At 42.4% G+C, this 14,269-nt stretch overlaps 1 protein-coding gene across 2 annotated transcripts in view; it reads left to right on the top strand.

Moving 5' to 3' along the window:
• Positions 1-14,269, top strand: part of BTK (Bruton tyrosine kinase) — a 158,167-nt gene that overhangs the window by 87,628 nt on the left and 56,270 nt on the right. The gene's annotated exons all lie outside the window — the stretch shown is intronic.

Genomic DNA, 14,269 nt, shown 5'->3' with positions numbered 1-14,269 from the left:
TGCGGCTGTACAGCACAAACTTACTGAACTCAAATCTACTATACATATGTATGTGCGTGTGTGTATTTTGGAGTAATAAGAAAACACACCTGGTGGGTAAGCAGAAGTTATAAAGGTGGGTTATGGAGAAAAAAACAACAATTATCACTAAATAATCACAGAAATTGAGCTACGTGGAAAATAGCTTGTGTTTATGTGTAAAATCCCAGGTTGTCTTCTTTTCCAAATGGCACTTCATGATGGATATACTTTGCATATTCGCAGCAAAGGTGAAATTGGCCCAGTAAGACACTTGCAATTCTGAACTCTAAAATGCAGGGACCTCTAGTTTGATGTGCAAAACACTGTTTTATGGTAACATAATAGTTAAAGGGACACTATAGGCACCCAGACCACTTCATCTCATTGAATGGTCTGGGTGTAGTGTCCCTGTTCATGTAACCCTGCAATGTAGCACATTGCAGTTTTAGAGAAACTGCATTGTTTATATTGCAGGGTTAAGACTGCCTCTTGTGGCTGTCTACCAGACAAACACTAGAGACGCTTCCTGCAGTTCCACCAAGTTTAAGTCTGTGAAATGACGCTGGACATCCAGTGTCCTGTCCAGCGTCTTACAAATCCCATATAAATGCATTAACTTAATCAATTCCTATGGGGAAACCCTAAGAGCACTAAGTGTTTGCCACGTGTGCGCATTAAGTTCCCCTTCGCACTGATGTGTGAGGAGGTGGAGATAAAGCCAGGCGCTGGAATCAGGTAAGTGTTTGTATTCCTAACAGTGTTCTTTAACTAAACAAAAAAGCAACAACATTTGTTGGATGCATAAATATTCATTCTTCTTAAATCAGTATGTGATTTGACTGCAATTGCAGATTTGAGTGTTACGGGGATGGATGGAGAAATAGGTAGAGAAAGCAGTATAAAAATATAATCTCAGTCTTAAAATATACCAAGCACATACATATTAGCTACAATGTATAAGGTAGGTTTAGCGGATCACCTGGTAACCTGACCGGTTACCTCCGCTATTTCTCTCCCTTAGCTGAACAGGAACAATTTAGGATATAAAGAGACCCATTTCCCCCCGTAACTAGACCATACACAGTTCTGGAGGTACAACGACACTTTATTGGCCACACACGGCTTTTAAGCATAACCCCATGCAAGGGGTGTAAAACACAGCATACAATGTCCCCTCCCAGGGTCCTCCCCCTCCCCGGGAATCTAACGCGGTAAAGGGCTTTGCCTCTTTGTCTCCAAAAGCCTGCCACCCAAACACATCCGGGGACAGGGGTGATCTTCATCCCATGAGCCTCTGTACCTGGGAGACCAAGCGCTTGATATGGGACCATCCCTTTGTCTCCCTGGCACAGAGAGCCCGCCACTGGAAAAGAGCTAGTCTCTTTGTCCCAGCAAGCATTGCAAAGCCCGCCAAACTCGCCAGTGCCCCAAAATTGTCCACACCAACCTCAGGGTTCACAGGGTCCCTGTGTGGAAACCAGGCAAATGGCGCATCTCCTTTCGGGATATGAATGCTCCCCTTGGGTGCCGTTCGCCATTCGCCTTAATGTACTATTTGGCTAGGACAATATCCTCCTTGTGGTGAAATAACATGCCCTAATTTCGAATTATTTAAAGTTTTTTTCTTGAGGTCAATTGTTCTCACCAATTTTGCCAAAATATTTTTTGCATCTTTATACCCAAATTGGATTTATGCTGTAAATGTCATTAAAACTTATATTGTGAACCACCTTAATCTTCCCGTACTGTATTCCGCTACAATTGTTGAATAGAGCAATAAGTTAGAATAAGTTGACATATGGTCAAATTATAGTTATGTCCTATTTGTTTTATCGAAATGTTAATGTTTTGACAAAGAAAATTTTATAAGGGAAGGACTCAAATGTGAAAACTGAGAACCAGGGACATGCCCTAATTTTCACACACATCCTAGCTTGCTTCCCATTGTTGCTACATGCTGAAGTGACACTATCTGTGTCACTATAATTACTCGCATCAAACTTTGATACAGTTTCATCAGAAAAAAAATCTGCAAAATAAAAACACAAATCTAACTTCCTAAAATAATTTTCTAGATAGCTTACTTAAACCTAAACATACCTTACAGTATCCCCTAAATAGCAGCATGCAGTAACTTTACACAAATTTGACTCTATCCAAAAATATAATTCTACCAATCCTAACCCTACCTCTCACCTTAATACTAACCCTAACCCTCCACCAGGACATCAGGGCAGAGTAATATGGCATCACAGTGATCATATGTCTTAAAGGAACCCTCCAACTGGTTGGCTATGGTCAGGAGTACACTGACATTACTGTGGTGTCAACGCAATATAAAGAGTCCTCAACTCCCCTCCCAACTCCACTCCTAACTTCAGAGAGACAGAATTTCCTAAGCAGGAACTTCCATTAGCTCATTTACTATGTGATGTATCATGCATTGCAGCAATTGATGGTATTTTTTTGTCTACACAACTATATAACTTCAATTGCTTCAAGGATAATCAAAGTGCAGTCAATGTGACATCACTATACACAATCTGCATAATGACGCATACACAAAATTGTTCTTTAAGAAAAGTTTTTCAGTAAGGCAACCCCTGCTTATATCCAGACATTTGAACCTGTCGATTTTAAATTCCCTCTCCCTTAACTCAATAGGGAGTATGGACAATTGGAATTTAACTAATTAAAACCTAAATCTAACATCACCCAGAGGCATATAACAGATCACTAGATATGACTCCATAATAAGTCAATGAGTACAGGATCTGGTACCGTTTAAATGATACTGTCACTTGTGGGGTTTTTGCATTTTTTGAGACCCCTCAAACTGACATGTCCACTTGTGTGGTGGTGGTGGTGGCTGGTGGAGAGCAATTAGGAAAATATAATTAATTTATTCTCTCCTCTACCATCTTTTCGCCACATTGTTTATTCAACTCCTGCAACTTCACTTGCCAAGACTTGTTGTCCCTACTGTATTCTAAAGCATACACAATTGTGCCAACCGCATTTATGGCATATCTCACAACATGTTGACTGTTCAAATCAGTCATCACAACCACCGGTTGATGGGAAATCTGGACATAGACACTGCCTATTGACAAATATCAGTAAATCCTTACTTTGTCTCATGTATATGTTCTGAATCAAAATTATCTTTTCATAATTATTATATCTTTATAAGTGACAGAACCGCCAGAACTTCTGGTATTTTCCTGTAATATGTAATAACAGATATTTGTGTTCAAGAGCTAATAATAGATTCTCACATGCACATCTAAATTCCCAAATGCTGAGTATGTAACTTAATAGCAAATATCTTCATAGTCTCTTGTTAAAAAGGAACAACTATTTATGGAACAGCTCACAATCTATGCTCAGCCAGCTAATCTGTCTTTTTGGCTTTCAGCATAAAAAGCAAACATAACAGAAGTGGTTTTAACATGAATCTTCTTCCACGAAATGTAAAAAGAGAAGCAATTTTTCACTAAAAAAAATGAGTGATGGTAAATACTGCACTTGTCTATTCCTTAGCCGCGATAGTACAGTTGTATGCAAACATGAGGGCACCCACATCCTTACAGAATATTTCTTGTTGAGTAATATTCTTAGGTTGTCTCTCATGCACTGTATGTTTGTGATCAACCTCCAGATTTTCAAGAAGATTCAAGTCAAGTGGCTGCGAAGGTCTTTCTAAAACCTTTAATCTTTTTTTCATGGTGGATTTCGGGTGGTCCTGACCTCTTCAATTTCAGTTTCTTCACTGACTGTGGGACATTAAATTCTAGAATTTGTTAACATTGTGTCAGGACCCAGGTCTTCAGACTAGAGGCGTACCTAGCTTATTTGACACCCAGGGCAGGTTTGCCTATAGGCACTCTACCCCATAAATTGTCATTTTTCTGTGTATCGCTCCACCCTTTGTTGAATCTCTCTGCACCCCTATTACCCATTTGTGTTTGTTTTGTAACTAATCTTACCGTATTAGGTCTCTCTACTAATTCCCCTTAAACCTTTATGTGCCTTTACCTTCTTCTCTCATCCCCCTCAACCCTTGTACCTCTTCTAAACCTTACATGTGTCTCTTAACTTCCTCTTAAAGTGGCTCTGTCATTGTCTGGAGTCTTTGCATAATTTGCAAAGATCACCAATGGTGACTGCTGCGCTGGAAGTGCCGTAGCCGAGGTGTGCAACCCCAACCCCAACGTTACGTTTACATTAGCAGTCCAGACAATGAAAAAGATTGTTAGAGAAGTTTTAAATAACTTAATTTTTAAAAACTATAATGTAACTGTATGTTTACATTATACTCAAATCCAAACATTCTTTTTACATTCTGTCTCTCCTCTAGCAATCCTTTCCTCATACTTGGGGACTTTAACATCCCAATTAACAACCTTAACTGCCGTGATGCCTCCCGTCTGCTCTCTGTAACCTCCTCCTTTGGCGTCACATAGTGGACTACTTCAGCAACTCATACAGCAAGAAACACTCTTGACCTCATCTTCACCAATCTCTGTACCCCCTCTAATCTCTCCAATGTTCCGTTTCCTTTATCTGACCACCATCTGCTGACATTTAACATCGGCACCCCGTACCCAAATTTCACCACCCTCAAATCTCCAATCTTGCAGAAACCTCCACTACCTTGATCTCCAGGATCTCTCCACTAAACAGCATCTCTCCTTTTACTCATCTCAAATCTCACTTGCCCCAACTCTGCAACCTCACTCTACAACACTCCACTCTCTCCTCTCAATTTGACATAATGGCACTTCCTACATTTAAACGCAGCAGGCGTTCCCAATTACAGCCCTGGCACACCAAGCTGACCCGATACCTCAAAATATGTTCCAGAACTGCTGAAAGCTGTTGGAGACAGTCTCACTCTGCACCGGACTTTCTCCACTATAAATGTATGGTGTGCTCCTACACTCTGGCTCTTTCCACTGCAAAAGTAACTTACTTTAACAACCTTATAAGCACACTGTCCCGCCACCCCAAATGCCTATTGCTCCCCCTCCCCCTACCACCCTGCCGCCTCAAACTTTGCAACTCACTTCACTGAGAAGATTTCTACAATCAGGGAAGAGATCTCTAACCTCTCTCCCTCTCCTTCCAATACATCTTCCAATACATCACCCAACCCCACTCACTCCACTGTTCTATGCTCATTCGCATCTACTACAACGGAAGAGGTTTCTGTTCTGCTCCGGTCCTCCCACCCCACCACCTGTTCCCTTGATCCTATTTCCTCATATCTCATCCGCACTCTCCCTCTCCTGCTCTTCCTCTCACTAAAATTTTCAATCTCTCCCTTTCCTCCGGCACATTTTCTTCACCTTTTAAGCATGCAACTATAATGCTGATTCTAAAAAAAAAACAACCTCGACCCCAACTCCCCATCCAACTACCGCCCTATATCGCTATATCGCTACTGCCATTTGCCTCCAAGATCCTTGAGAGAGTTGTGTATGCGAGATTGACAGACTTCCTCAAATCCAACTCTCTGCTTGACCCGCTTCATTCTGGATTTCGCGCTTATCACTCTGTTGAAACAGCTGTGACCAAAGTATCCAACGATTTAATCGCTGCTAAATATCCTTGATCTTTCTGCTGGCTTTGACACTGTTGATCATCAACAGCTTCTTCTCATTCTCCGTAATCTCGATCTACGAGATACTGCTCTCTCCTGGTGCTCCTCCTACCTCTCCTAGCGCTTTCTCAGTGTTTCTTTCTCTAGCTCTGCCTCTTCTCCCCAGGCCCTCTCTGTTGGCGTTCCCCAAGGTTCTGTCCCTGGTCCCCTATTGTTCTCAGTATACACTGCCTCCCTTGGTAAACTCCCACATCTGATGCTCACCTCCAGGACTTCTCCAGATCTGCACGTTTTCTGTGAAACTCCCTTCCCTTCTCCGTTTGACTTTCCTCCAGTCTCCACTCCTTCAAAAAATCTTTGAAAACACATTTCTTCAGAAAAGCATATCATTTAAACTGTTAGTGGGTTTTTATTCCCCCTCCCCCCATGACTCTTCTCCTGCAACTGTCAAAATGAACCTAAGTTCTCAGTGAATATGTTTCTAGCAATCTATTTCATCACCCCTACTTATCCCTTTTGTGTCACTATACCCCACTCCCTCTAACATGTGAGCTCATTGAGCAAGGCCCTCAAACCCTCTGTTCCTGCGCATCCATTTGTCTGGTTACAATTCCGTGTCTGTTAGTCCACCCATTGTACAGCGCTACGGAATTTGCTGGCGCTATATAAATAATAAAATAATAATAAGAAATAATAATATGTCAAATATTTTTATCAAGGAGAAACAAATAAGTGATACAAATTGTGTACATTTACAGACTTTTAATTTTTAAGTTTGTCTGCAAAGCAATCTATACACACAATTGCCGTGTTATCATATATTTATGTGCTAGCTTTGCACCCGTTGCTTTAAATGAATGTTATGCTAATATATTTTTCAATCAAAAAGTGCTCAGTAAAAAAGGGGTTATTTTGGATTCTCCTACTTTTCTTCTGATTCTGATGAGTATTTACTTGTGTGTTGGACCCCTTTGGATTGTTGATTGTGCTACTTCTCACAGAGCAATCACATGGTTCCAATAGCAGTCCAGGGAGCTGCCTGCAGAATGACTGCATGGTTTGTCAGGCAGTCCAGTCCCCCTGATGGCAGAACATATACAGGCTATATGAAAAATAATTACTGTATAATGTGTCCCCTGTTGTATAGTTTAAAACTACTGCACGATGTCTTTGTGCACCAAATACCGGCGAGATGGCACCATGTAGAAAAGTCAAAACAGTGTCTGTGAGTTAAAATGGCCGCCATCTATTGTTCTCACCATGTGCTTCATCCATTGTTCTCACCATGTGCCTCTGATACATGAAATGGTGGCCACCAAGTAACTCCTCAGTATGTCCCCAGATGGTTCTTAAGGGGCCAGCAGCAGCATAATAAAATACAATATGGGGGCGTGGCCTGGACGCGAAGCTAAGCGGACGCAAGACGAAGCTGCTCCCGCTCCACTTGCTGAACCGGTCGGGAAAAATGCCACAAAACGACTCCGAAACCCGGCAAACGGGACGCCAACAGAATGCCACTGGCAAGGGCTACGCGTTGATGCCAAACACCAGGCACCGACGACAGAACACCCGGCAAAGCAACCTGAGGCCTACCAGCACGACCGGCATGGGGAAGGCGGCCGCTCCTCCATTACCGGCGACGGCTTACAGACGATGTCTGGGCCCACGTTCCCCCCCCTATGGACCGGCGGGGGTTATCCCGGTCCCGGCTACCCAATACCTGCTGCCGAGAGACGAAGAGGTAACCCGCAAACGATGGCCACGCCGTGTAGCTGCAGACAAGATGGCGGACTCCACATGGTCTCCCACCACATGGGACCTAATGGAGCCGCTGGAGGTCCGCCTTGATAAGCTGTTCACGGTCTTTTGGAAGAAACTAGAAAGCAAACCGCGACTCATGAATCCGCCACCTGACCCAATACATCCTCCCCGCTACACACCAAGCTTCAATGGTCGGAAGGCTCACAAGACAACCTCCGACAGGAGGCGGATGAGACGAGTGAAACCCAAAGCACACTTGAGTCCGTTTCACTCAGGCAACGGAGTTCCTATCAGGCCCAAAGCTGCACCTCAAGGCCCACAGCTCTACCCGCAACGACGGGGACGCGGCTCTGGGGCCCGTCCACAATTCCTTCCCAGGCTGAAGACCACATGGAGTCAGACTCCAAGGCACCGACCACACCGTCGGAGGCTCACGCGCTGCTGGCGGCGACAGAACATCCGAGCCCCACATGATGCCCGAAATAGGGAAGACCCGGCCTCTTCGAGCACCTGAGTCCGTGGATCACAGGTGACGGCCTTCACGAGAGCCTGGGGCTGGCAGACGGCAACCACAGGTCCGCGCCAAGTCACATCACTATGGAACTTACAAATTGCCGGGGCCATCTTCCCCACCTCTCAGACGCACACGGCGGTTCTGCCCAACAACGGTATAGGCTGATGCAGCCCCACTAACGGACAGCTACACTACCACCACGCTTGACTAGGAACTGTCCAATCGTTAACGATGTTACCATTTTCTCTTACCTTAATCTGTTGAACATAATATTTTGTGAGACTACTATAGTTAAGCATAGTCGGTCATATCTGCGCATGTTATGTGTTTTTCCAGCTCTACAATTTAACTACTGATAACACACAATTTGCCATATGATAGACTTTACCTGCTTCCATACCCATCCGCAGGCTGCATACTAATTCACCTGGCAAATACTATACACTGTTGCAAAGGCTACTTACCGTATTTAGCAAAGGTAGAGAGCAGATGTTATATGCACCTGTAGAAGTTTCACCTACTTCAGTAACCCCAGCGATGGCCCAGTTAGCGTGAACCTAACTACAATAAGCATATCTTAAAGCAGCCCTGCATTGGAGACAATGTAATGTTATATTCGTTCTTTTTAACTACTATAGCATGTTATGTTCTATAAGCGATGACTACTAGCCTGTTCTTTTCCTAATTATGACTTCTCTCTGCATCATATACTAACTAGCTACTACTACATTGTAAGACATGTCGACACCTTAGGACTACATGGGTGTAGCTGAACTAGCATTGTTAAGCAACAATTATTCATGTTCTTATTCTTATACTCATTTTATCGACCAAGCTTGTATTATTATGTTTACATGACGTCTACAAAAAAAAAAAACATGGCAATCTTTCTTAGGGTTGTATTGTGCATCATCTTGCGGTCATTCACTCGTGTTACCCCACAATGCCTCCCCTCTTTATATTCTGTACCCCATAACGCATATGCCATAATAAAAGAAAGATTTACAAAAAAAAAAAAAAATACAATATGCCCAAATCAGTTCCTAGAAGGCCAATACATCCCAGGGCCATAGTCGCAGGGCAGGAGGCTGGCAAACAGGCCTCTCCAAAAAACCAGTGGCGAGGTCACTTTCGCCACAGTTACATAGCTGAAAGAGACTTGTGTCCATCACATTCAGCCTTCCTCACATATATTTTTGCTGTTGATCCAAAAGAAGGCAAAAAAACCCAGTCTGAAGCACTTTCCTTCTTGACCCCAAAATAGCAGTCAGATGTCTCCTTGGATCAAGCAGCTATTACCCCACTAGATAGAAATTATGTCCCTGTATGTTATGTTTTTGCAAGTATTTATCCAATTGCAGTTTAAACATCTGTATGGACTCTGATAAAACCACCTCTTAAGGCAGAGAATTCCACATCCTTATTGCTCTTACTGTAAAAAAAAAAACCTTTTCTTTGCCTTAGATGAAATCTCCTTTCTTCCAGCCTAAATGTGTGACTTCATGTCCCATGTATAGCCCTGTTTATGAATAGATTTCCAGATAATGGTTTGTACTGGCCCCGAATATTTTTGTATAATGTTATCATATCCCCTCTGAGGTGCCGTTTTTCCAAAACTGAAGAGATTTAAATTTGTTAACCTTTCTTCGTAACTAAAATGCTCCATTCCTTTTATCATTTTTTTTTCTCTGCACTTTTTCTAGTGCCATGATATCCTTCTTTAGAACAGGTGCCCAAAATTGTACAGCATATTCATGGTGTGGTCTTACCAGCGACTTATAAAGAGGCAAAATTATATTTTCATCCCGAGAATTTATGCCCCTATTTATACATGACAAAACCTTACTGGCCTTAGCAACTGCAGATTGACATTGCATATTGCTGCCTAATATGTTGTCTATAACAATTCCCAAATCCTTCTCGTGTCAGGTTATCCCTAATTCACTACCATAGGGTATAAGTTGCTTGTGCCTTCTTGACCCCAAAGTGCATAACTTTGCATATCTCTACATTAAATTTCATCTGCCATTTTAGTGCTCAGTCCCCCAATTTATCCAAATCCATCTGCAGCAAAGCAATATCCTGCTCACATGTTATTACTTTACAAAGTTTTGTGTCATCTACAAACACTGAAACGTGGCTTTCAATGCCTATTTCAAGATCAATTATAAATATGTTAAATAGAAGTGGTCCCTTCTCCACTTGACACTTTTGTCCAGCCTGAAAATTTACCATTAATGACAGCTTATTGTACTCTATCCTTAAGCCAATGTTCTACCCAAGAACAAGACTATTCATCTAGACCAATTTCTAACCTATTGAAGACTAACTTACTGTAAAGAACCATATTAAATGCCTTGACAAAATCCAAGTAGATCACATCCACTGCAACACCCTGACACTTATTTCTATCCACGCGCAACAGTCTCCCACCTAACTCTCCCTTACTACTTCTTCATGGACACCCACTTACCACTTCCAAGTTTATATTCCACGTTAGAACACTGCTGCTAACATTGGGACATAACCCCGCCTCATTTTCTGGTCATTCCTTTAGAATTGGGGCAGCCACTGCAGCCTCCAGTACGGACACACCAGTCCATATCATTAAAAGACTGGGCAGATGGAAATCCTCTGTCTCCAGCACCTATATCCCACAACCTGAGAAAGAACTCAGGAAATCCTTTAAATATTTAGCATTATAATTATGCAATAAAGTGTTTTTCTGCAATATCTTTGCCCTCTTTATTACAGGCCTACCAGTGCGTTGGTTTCAGCACACCACTACCAACTATCCCCCCTTTTCTCTATTTCCATATACAAATTAAGTTCTGACCACAAATAAAAGACAACACTATCACCACCTTCCACAATGTCACAATGCGAAACACTGTCACCACCTCCCACACTGTCACCATTCCCCTACACTGTAACCACCTCCCACACTGTTACAACCTCCCACACTGTCACCCCCCAAAAAATTATCATCCCCCTACTGTCACCACCTTCCAAAATTACTTATTATCACACTCTGACACCCATGCAGATACACAGACAAACATGCAGATGCACAGAGACACATACAGATACACATCCTGACACACTGACAAACAGATACACACTCTGACACACATGCAGATACACAGACACATATGCAGATGCACAGCAATACATACACTGACAAACATGCAGATACACAGACACATATATACCTACTCTGACATACTTAAGGATACATACTCTGACGCACATACAGATACTTACCCTGACACACATGCAGACACAAAGAAACATGGGGTATGTATCCTTAAGTGTGTCAGTGTATGTATCTATGTGTCTTTGTATCTGCATGTGTGTCAGGGTGTGTATCTGTCTGGAAATATATATATAAATAAACTGTATGTCCCCTTTCCCCTCTTCTTACCTTTTCCACAGGGAGAGGGGACATTGCCCTGGTGGTCCGGTGGAGATGAGCAGCACTACTCTGCCTGCAGCTCCTCTGGCTTGGATAGCGCTAGCCCCTGTCGGCCCAAGGCCATCGCGGTAAACCAGGCCTTTGTTCCCAACCCGCGAGGCCGCCATTACCAAAATTATTTTGCATACCCCCTGGGGCACTGAATTGTACCCCTTGGGGTATGTGTACCACGGGTTGGGAACCCCTGCCATATAAAGTGACAGAGCGGTGTCTCCGAGAGCTGAAGTAAAAGTCACCAACGCTCAGGTGATTTAATCGCTGAAGAGTTCCAAACTTATATCAGCACAAAAACTGTGTGACGGAGCTTCAGGGATTGGGTTTTTGTGGCGAGCAGCTGCATTCATGGCTCAAACTACCAAGTACAATGTCAAGCATCAGATCGAGTGTTGTAAAGCACGCCACCAATGGACTCTGGAGAAGTGGAAACATGTTCTGTGTAGTGACAAATCACGCTTCTCTGTTTGGCAGTCAGATGGGTAAGTCTGGGTTTTGGCAGATGCCAGGAGGACATTATCTGCCTGACTGCATTGTGCCAACTCAAAGTTTAGTGCAGGAGGAATCATGGTATGGGGCTGTTTTTCAGGGTTTGGGCTAGGCCCCTTACTTCCAGTGAAGGAAAATCTTAATGCTTCAGCATTTTCGACAATGCTGAAGCATTAAAGGGAAGGTCCTTTTCTATTCCAAAATGACTGTGCCTCAGTGCATAAAGCAAGGTCCATAAAGACATGGTTGGGTGAGTTTGGTGTGGAAGACCCTGAATGGCCCGGCATAGAACCCTGACCTCAACCCCATCAAACACCTTTGGGGATGAACGGGAACGCAAATTGCGAGCCAGGCCTTTTCGTCCAACATCAATGCTTGACCTCACAAATTCTTTACTGGATAAATGGGCAAAAATTTACACAAAATCCCTCCAAACTCTTGTGGAAAGCCTTCACGGAAGAGTGGAAGCTTTTATAGCTGCAAAGAGGGAACCAACCACATATTAATGTCTAAATATTTAGAATAAAATGTCATAAAAGTCCCTGTTGGTGTAATGGTCAGGAGTCCAAATACTTTAGTCCATATAGTGTATGTGTGTGTATCAAATATTTTACTTTCTAAAATTAAGCTCATGCACAAATTAACATTATCATAGCCGAATGTTGCTCTTTAATGCATGTCTAAGATGTTCATTTCACATTTCCTGCTTTCTCAATTCAGTGAGGGCTGTTGCCAAACATGTTTCTCAACGTAGTCTATGAGCAAATGAGCTTCACTTGTCTATAATATTGTGGTTTTTCAATGCAAGTTTATGTAGAGAATATACCATGCCTCACAACTTGGTCTCTACCTAAATGCGACGAGAGGAATTGGAGCTGTGACAAGGGTTGTGCCAATGATATGTATATCATAGTGCTGCGCCAATATTAAAGAATACAAACACTAATGCTAACCCTAACACAACTGTACACAAACCCAAGCCATTTGAAATGTAAGGTACACTTCAGTGAAGCATATGTTGTTAGTGGGAGTTATATGGCAGCAGCTGCATATAACCGTTACCGTCTGGCTTATCATCATGTCTCCTCACTGTGTCCCTCATCACCATTAATGAGCAATGCATCAGTGGAATGTCTCCTATCGCCCCACTTTGTCATTCTCTGTTGGAGCAACTCTCAGATACAGCACCGAAAGAAACATATACAAAACTTTAAACCTCATTAATTTACATTAAAAACACTTGTCTAACTGTAGGGGACCATGAATGAAAAAAACTGACAAATAGACAGGGATTCTCAAAAATAGCCTGGACCCAGTAAATTAAATTACAATTTATTTCCTTCTTCCTCCACTCTCTGGCCTGTGCATTGGAGGGTAATAATATATGGTTAACTTGGGGTCAGCAGTGTATAGAGAGATCCTGACGCCAATGGCCCTGATGACATCACTACTTATGCCATAGTACAAGCCTCACAAATGATTGGATTTCCAGTCATGCAGTCGTCCTAAGATGGTGCACTGTTTTCTTGTTTCCATATGATAATTTTGTGAAGGTGGCACATATAGCCAATCACATTATAACATCCCTTTAAATATGGAAGAACTATAAAGAACTAGAACTTTTTAACCCCTTAAGGACCAAACTTCTGGAATAAAATGGAATCATGACATGTCACACATGTCATGTGTCCTTAAGGGGTTAATGTTATTTTATGTACACTGTGCAGTGCCATGTTGACATAAAATCTTTAAAGGGACATTCTAAGCACTAAAATTTAGCTCAATTAAGTGGTTTTGGTATATAGATTATGTCTCTGCAGTCTCACTGCTCCATTCTCTGCCATTCATGACTTACATAACTTAGTTTTTTCAGCCCTAGCCACACCTCCCTTTTATGTGATCTATACATCCTACCTACACATTTCCTGTAAAGAGAGATCTAATGTTTAAAGTATTTTATTTATTGCTTTTTAATTTAGAAGCCCTGTTAATAGCCTGCTGGGAACCTTCTGTGTGTTATTAACGCTCAATTAACAGAGTGGAGATAAGAAAAACTATGCGGTCAGATCTGATTGAAAACTAAACCATTTTTTCATGTTGCTTGTGGGCGTCATAGCCAAAGGACATGTGGCAAGGGCTGCATAAACAAATTGAATTAACAACTAAATGGCAGAGAGTGGAGTAGTGAGACTGCAGGAGCATAATCTATACACCAAAACAGCTTCATTAAGCTACAGTTGTTTTGGTGCTTAGAGTATCCCTTTAGGAATGAGATGGGTGACGGTACCTGTCCCTTGTGGTGCCTCACGGCCAAACATTGCTCACCTCCTTAGCAGCATGGTGCATCCTTTTGACGTAAGTGACGCGGAATGCTTCTCTTTGCCTCCATTTATAATATAGGTCAGTTTGG

The sequence above is a fragment of the Pelobates fuscus genome, chromosome 9 (assembly GCF_036172605.1).
Source record: "Pelobates fuscus isolate aPelFus1 chromosome 9, aPelFus1.pri, whole genome shotgun sequence".
In the NCBI taxonomy this organism is placed as follows: domain Eukaryota; kingdom Metazoa; phylum Chordata; class Amphibia; order Anura; family Pelobatidae; genus Pelobates; species Pelobates fuscus.
This window is presented reverse-complemented; position numbering and strand designations above follow the sequence as displayed.